Source organism: Euprymna scolopes, chromosome 5 (genome assembly GCF_053919585.1).
Source record: "Euprymna scolopes isolate OS-2025 chromosome 5, ASM5391958v1, whole genome shotgun sequence".
NCBI classification, from domain to species: Eukaryota; Metazoa; Mollusca; class Cephalopoda; order Sepiida; family Sepiolidae; genus Euprymna; species Euprymna scolopes.
In genome coordinates this window covers 23796349-23803848 of record NC_136486.1, presented here as the reverse complement: position 1 = coordinate 23803848, position 7500 = coordinate 23796349, and positions in this window count along the sequence as shown.

Below are 7500 nucleotides of genomic sequence, written 5' to 3'. Positions count from 1 at the left end.
TACGATTTATCTTCAGGTGGGATCTGAGAGAGAGAAAGAGACAAAATCGTGAGGAGGAGGAAATACGGTGAGGAACTCTATCTGTAAACTTTTGTTTTGTCTCCCCCCCCAAAAAAAAAAATAGCAGTCCATTTAATTGCAGCCAATAACATAAACATCTTGCGTTTTGGTGACGTTGAAGTCGCTGAAGGCGTTTTTTGATATTGCTTAGGTTTTTTAAGAATTTCTCACGCAAAAAGTTGTCGACATGCTTGAAAAAGTGGTAGTCACAAAGGGAGAGATCTGGAGAGTATGGATAATGAGGCAGAGTTTTGGTAGCAAATTCTTTCAACTTTTGCAAGATCAGTGGTAACGTGTGGTCTGGCTTGTCGTGGAGAAGAATTGGACATTTTCTGTTGACTAATGCTGGGTCTTGTTGTCAAAGTTTTGGATGCATTTTATCCATTTGTTGGAAGTACTTCTCCGCCATAATGGTTTCGCCTGCATTCAAGAAACTGTAATAAATGAGATCGGTTGCAGACCACCCAACAGTCAGCATGGCCTTTTTTTGGTGCAACTATGGCTTCTGAAAGTGTCGTGGAACTTCGTCGATGTCTAACCACTGAGCTGAGCATCGCCAGTTATCATAGAGGACCCACTTTTCATCGCAAGTCAAACCCTGGTTGAGAAACGAGTCGTTCTTATTGCGTAAAAGGGAAGATGACACTTTATAACAGCGTTTCTTTTGGTTGTCGTTCAATTCGTGATGCACCCATTTATTAAATTTTTTGTCTTTTCAATCTCACTCGGTTGTGACTCATGGTTGGAGATCATCATATACGTTGCGTCTAATTCAGAAGCAAGTTCTCGAACAGTTGAGCCTGGATTGGCTTCGACTAAGGCTCTTAATTGATCGTAGTCAACATTCGAGTGCCAACCACTACAGTTATCCTATTTGAAACCCTTGTCGCTGCCACGAAATTTCTTAAACCACATTGTGCTGTGCGTTCAGTAGTGATTCGTGGTCCAAACGCTTCCTTGATATAGCCAACTGTTTCAGCAGCTTTTCGGCCTAGCTTGAATTGAAATAAGAAAATTGTGCAAATATCCTTTTTTCCATCTTGTATTCAACGTTCTGAAAAGTAGACATAATTATTTTAAAACGACTGTAATTTAAACGATCAGTCAGAGCGAAAAACGCTCTTTAAATGATATATAAAGTAAAAGTATTATAATGAAAACTTATTTGAAAATACATCATTTGAAATCAAAATTAAAACTCCGCAAGAACTTTCTTTTCAACCAAATTATAAAGTCGTGTTCTTGTCCGTTCATTTGTTCACAATTTCATAAATTTATACAAAAGGTCTCACAAACTAATTACATGCTTTCGTTCCAGAATGATTTCTATATATACTATTTATTCAAAGGAAATATAAATTTAAGAAGTAACCTCATTTGCATAATACAGTGAGAAAAATCTATTTTAATAATGATTACCATGTTATTAACTATTTATGGTAATAGAATTGATTTAATTGTTCTATTTAGATATATTATTTAGGATTTATTTATTTAATTTATTTTAAATTTAGTTTATATTTAATTTATTTTCAATTATTATTAGTGACACCAGTTGCCTTTAAAAACGAAAGTAAGTTTATTTAAGTTATGAGAATTATTTATCTTTTCCCGTTTATTTTTCATAGACAAAAATTGATGTATTTAATGCTTTCATAAATCCAACAGGAAAATAGTAAGAAATTGGGATATTCTGTGTATGTTAAATAGGATTTGACTAAACCTCTGCTCGCCAATATGTTTCAACTTGGCAGCGTCGGGCACGAAATTTCTTAAACTACATTGTGCTCTGCGTTAAGTAGTGATTCGTGGTCCAAGCGCTTCGTTCATATGGCCAACTGTTTCAGCAGTTTTTCGGCCTAGCTTGAATTGAAATAAGAAAATTGTGCAAATTTCCTTTTTTTTCCATCTTTTATTTAACGTTTTGAAAAGACAATTATTTTAAAACGGTTGTAATTTATATGATTAGATAGAGTGAAAAACTCTTTTAAAATAATACGTCAAGTAAATGTATTGCAATTAAAACTTATTTGAAATCAAAATTAAAACTCCGCAAGACCTATACATGGGGGTGTGAATTTGAGTCTGTGCTGAGATACGAGAAAGGATGAGGAAGTTAACTAGTATGCTTCAGATTTGGAGCGGCCATCACAAACGCATACGAATACCATTCCTTTACCACCACCCCCATCTTTGTCTATATCTACACACAAACCAAAATCCACACCTCTATTGGATCTTATTTACATATAACCAAATCTTATTTTTCACAACATTTGACAGAACCTCCTGACGAAGAAGACCTGAATTTTTATTGCAAACTTTGCCTTCGTATAAGCTTTATCGTCTGAAGAGGTCTCTAGTTACTAGTAGCTAGATGACCGAAACATGCTCATGACTGTGTAGCAACATATTACTACCTATGAAAAACAAATAAAGAGTATACCTGTTCTACTTCGGTATTGAGCACTCTTGTATTAACCTTGTGACACTTCATTAATTACTTAACCTCTGGAAAACAATAACCTCGGATTAGTATATATATATATATATATACACACACACACACAAGTTCCATAGCGCTTATTTTTTTAAATGGTTTTACAAAAGTTAAATAATCCTTGGCAACTATTCTACCAATCACTTCACCTCAGTAGGAATGGAATATTTCGTACCGCAGTAAAAGCGACTATTCTCATCTTTTATCTTATTAAACGGAAGCAAAAATTGAAATCCAGTGCGATTTTCTCGACAGTGAATACTTTTATAATCATCCATTAGGAATTGCGACTACATTAAAGCCAATAAAGCTTTGATTAGAAGACAAGCGACATCATTAAAGTGCTTTTGTACAGTTTAAAGACGAAGTTGTTTTAAAGTACATTTTTAATAAAATGTAGTTCAAACTGAAGACTCGTGCATTAGTGGTAATAATTGTATTATTGTAAGTCGTAGTCCACATAATTACAATAAGTAACTTTGCAAATGTTAACAGCTAAATGTTTTATTGCCATCAGAGGCTAGCGGCTAGAATTCAAGAAAATGTTGATGACAGTAAATCGGCTCATGCTTAAGTGTAACAAGTGAAGTGTGCATGATCCCCCATCAATGCACAGTGAACGAGGCATAAAAAATGACTAAGTTTAGCATTTGCCCCCACCCCACCCCATTTAGCCCCAGGGGGTGTCAAATCCTGGTGAAAATGAACAAACGGTGCAGTTTGAGGGCTTAACACATGTAAATTTGAGTTCTACACCATGCAAAAAAAGAAATGACTAAGTCCATCATCCCCCCCCCATTTAGCCCCAAAAGTCCCCAAGGCCTTAACATATTTAAATTTGAGTTCAGCACCATGCAAAACTGCTAAATAGACATACACAGAAAATTTTGGACAAATATGGTAAAATAGTCCCCAAAATGGAGTGTTTTGATCACCTCTAAAATGTCCCCTGGAGCACACGCAAGAGTTATCACAAAGTATAAAACAATAGTATAGTAGTAACAAAATATAGAAATCAGTTACAATTTTTCAGAAAGTTTTATAAAAATCCAAGGCATCAATTTTTTTTAATGAGTACAAACGTGTCAATTTTAGCCATTTTAACCCGAAAGGCACCCCTATTGGGGTAACCGGAGTTTTTCCGGAAAATACGCTCTGTTACTTTTTTACTCATATTATGTTTAATGTTTGTGCAAAATTTCAAAAAATTCCAAGGCGTAGTTATTGAGAAAACTGCGGACAGACGAACGGACAAGGATGAATTTACAGGTCCACCTTCCTTTTGTCGGGGAATCAATAATATTTACATACAAGTGTGGATAAATAGGGTTAGAATGGTAAATTTATACATACAGTTAAAAGAAAGCAAATTGAAATTTTCCAATTTGAAGTCGATTACAGTTACCTTGGAGACAGGAAGCTGCAAAAATCTGACATGACGAATGAGCAGGTGTAGCACTATATATTGTGCCACTGCATTGGCACTCGCCCCTCCATAGACATGAGGTAATTTGGTCAGCCGCGGAAGGATACAGGCGAAGGGAGAACAATGCAATTCGCCATAATTCATTCTCTTTTGTCGGCGACCACCATAGTGTAACAACGCATATTTTTGTCTCTCCGTAAAAGGAAGAGCCCTCCCCTCTTCCCCAATCCAATAAGTAGTTAGCGTTAAAAATTTAAATGTTATGAATTGTCTTTTTTTTTTATTGTAATATATTGTGAATAACTTTTGTAAAAATAAATAGGATTATATATATATATATATATATATATATATTACACTCTGTGTTACGTGTTGTTTAATCTGCCTTAGCAATCAAGACGAGGTCGTCCACCTTCTCAGCCAGAACTCAACAGGAAGAAGTCATCATCAAGAAATGGAGAAAAAGCCACACACACCCAATTCCAGGTATGCATTCACTCTTTGAATTCACACAAATATACTTTATGTGCCCAGCAGTGTTCTTAGATAGGTTTTGTATTGGAATTTCTTCGATAATATCGATAATCAATAATAAAAAAAAATCCGATGAAAGAAGGAACAGGCGATTTTGACTAAAGTAAATACCTTATACAATCTAACATCATGAGTGCATTTGAGAAGTTTTATTACCGCACAAGCAGAAAGGCCCCGCATATAAAATCAACAATAGGTTCTTTGATATGATAGAGCGTGTTCAAAATGAATGTTTCTGTTTAGAGCATAATTAAGCCATGATACTTGACTTTTAAACTTTAAATTAAGCGATTATATAAAAATATTTTAATTAAAAAAAACAGTATCTTTTCTACAGTGCAATGTTAATCCCTATTTGTTGATCCCTATTCAGTCGTGGGCTATGTAAGGTCTCCCTGATATATATATATATATATATATATATATATATATATATATATATATATATATGGTTGTTAAGCTGGATTAAATCCGACAACAAAAAAATAGAATGGAGGTGGAAGGACCTGAATACTCAACGACCATCCCTCTTGAAAAGCCCGCATAAATCGGGCGAAACGCTGAGTATTCAGATCCTTCCACCTCCATTCTATATATATATATATATATATATATATATATATATATATATATATATATATGTGTGTGTGTGTGTTACAATTTGTTGTTGTTTACCAGGATTTCATTCCTACCAGAGGAATAAAGCCGGCCCATTGTGTTATATTTTGGTTGTCCTTCCGAGGACGTTCCTTGTAACCATTGGGAGCTCACATTAGTGGCCGACCCATAAGAGTACATATTATCACCCATAGTGGTATACAGGAAAAATGTTTCTATTTTGACTACATAAGAAGAGAGAATGTTTAGTTTGGCGTATATCTGCTTCATTCTCCATGGAGAGAAGGTATGTACATGAGTACAGTAAAAAACATAGAAACTAGAGATAATTTTTTTTAAATAAAATTTTATTCGTCATGTTTCTTCATTACTTATGTTTACGGTATCTGTTATTGATAGAAGAAGAAAAAGACTAAGAAAAAAATAAATCAGTTTTTAAGTGAAATTAACCTGAAATCGCAAAATTGTAAACTTCTTAAACGTAACATTTAACATCGACAGTTGCGCATTTAAACCTAACCAGATTAAGGGTATAAATAAAAATGGAGGCAACTAAGTTAAAATAAAGAAAAAAACATTATATCATATATATAGGAAAGAAATAGTAAAATTAGAAGTAAAGATAAAGAAAGAAAGGAGAAGAATATTTATATAGAACCAATAGTGATGAAGAAAAATAGACGGAAGAGCCAAATCTGGTTTTATCCACCTTTTAGCAAACATTTAAAACAATACATTCCAAAAGAATTTTACCAACTTCTTAATAAAAATTACACCCGAGAAGCAAATATAGGAAACTAATTCATAAAAACACAGTAAAATTATTATTTTCTACATGAAATAATTAACTAAAACAATAATAAGCTCCAACAATGCAAAATTAAATAAAAATCAGTGACAGTGATATACAGTGAATTATTAAAGGGATCTAAAAGAGGAAAAAATTGTAACTGTAGAAATCCTAATGAATGCCCACTTAATAAAATTGTTTAACCTTTGATTTTGTGTATAAATATAAAGTTATTGCATGAAATAATACTAAAATATACCTAGGAGCCACCAATTGCCAGTTTAAAGATAAATGCCACAGCGACTTAATATCATTCAAGTTAACTACGGAAAATGACACCAGGACTACCAAAGATGAAAACAACAATAATAAAAAAAAGCATTAGTAATAATGGAACCAATAGGAATAATAAAAAGAAAAATAGGAAAAGCTCAACTACCTTAGGTGATTGGGTAAGAGAACTTAGAAAAAAATAAAACTGAATATAAACTGAAATAGTCTATAGTTGGGAGAGCAGGTAAATATAGACCGTGTAAAACAAAAAGGTGTGACCCTTTTATTCTTAAAGCTTACCACATATTTACACCGAAGGATGATTTTATTAAATAAGCACCAAGATGTAATTCAAGGCTGCTTGCATAGAAACAGATACATATTGTCCCAGGCTTAAACTGGATTAAATTGTGATAAGAGGAGAGGCTAATTAGAATCAGATTATAACATAAACTCAATTCATAAAAACTAAATAAAATATAAATATATAAAAATATGAATAAATTATAGATACCAAATATTTAAATTCTAAACGTAGATACATTATGTTTAGTACAAAGTAATAAAACAGTAAAGCAGTATTCAGAATAAATTATATAAGATTCAAGTAACATAATAGAACTAATAACATTAGTAAGTATCATAAACATATATGACCCTGATGACCATGACTTATTAATAAATATCCATGAATGCTAATAATACATGCAATTAATGCTGATATACTATAAGTAGAATAAAAGCATATAGTATTCTTTACATATAAGTAACCACTTATAAGGCCCGGGGGCACTCGAGGATAATGGTTAATGAGTGTGCAGTAGTCAATGGGATGATACCGTAGTAATAGTAGTGGAAATTTGGTAAATTGGATTACTTAAGGGCAACGGCTCATCAAGAACTTGTTTACATTGGACTTGAAGACGACCATATTGTAGTCAGCTGGAAAGCAGGTAAATGGAAGAGAGTGCAGTTCTAAGAAAGAAACTTTGTTAATGGAATCTATGTTTAGGTTTAGGTACAGATAAAGAGTGGAGGAAATTATTGATAGTGTTTACAGTTAGACGAGTGTTTCTCGTGAGAGTTTGGCGAGGGGGACTATAGATTGGAGTTCAAACAGCACTTAGCATGAAAATAACAATTAAGCAGATATATTGAATTTTAGGTCAAATCAATTTAAGGAAACTGTGATTTAAGGTGCACAGTATAAGTTTTGAAATAATAAATAATAGATGGTCAATGATCAATTACATAAATTAAAAATAACTGGAAGGAAGCTAAACACTCGTAGTTTTTAAT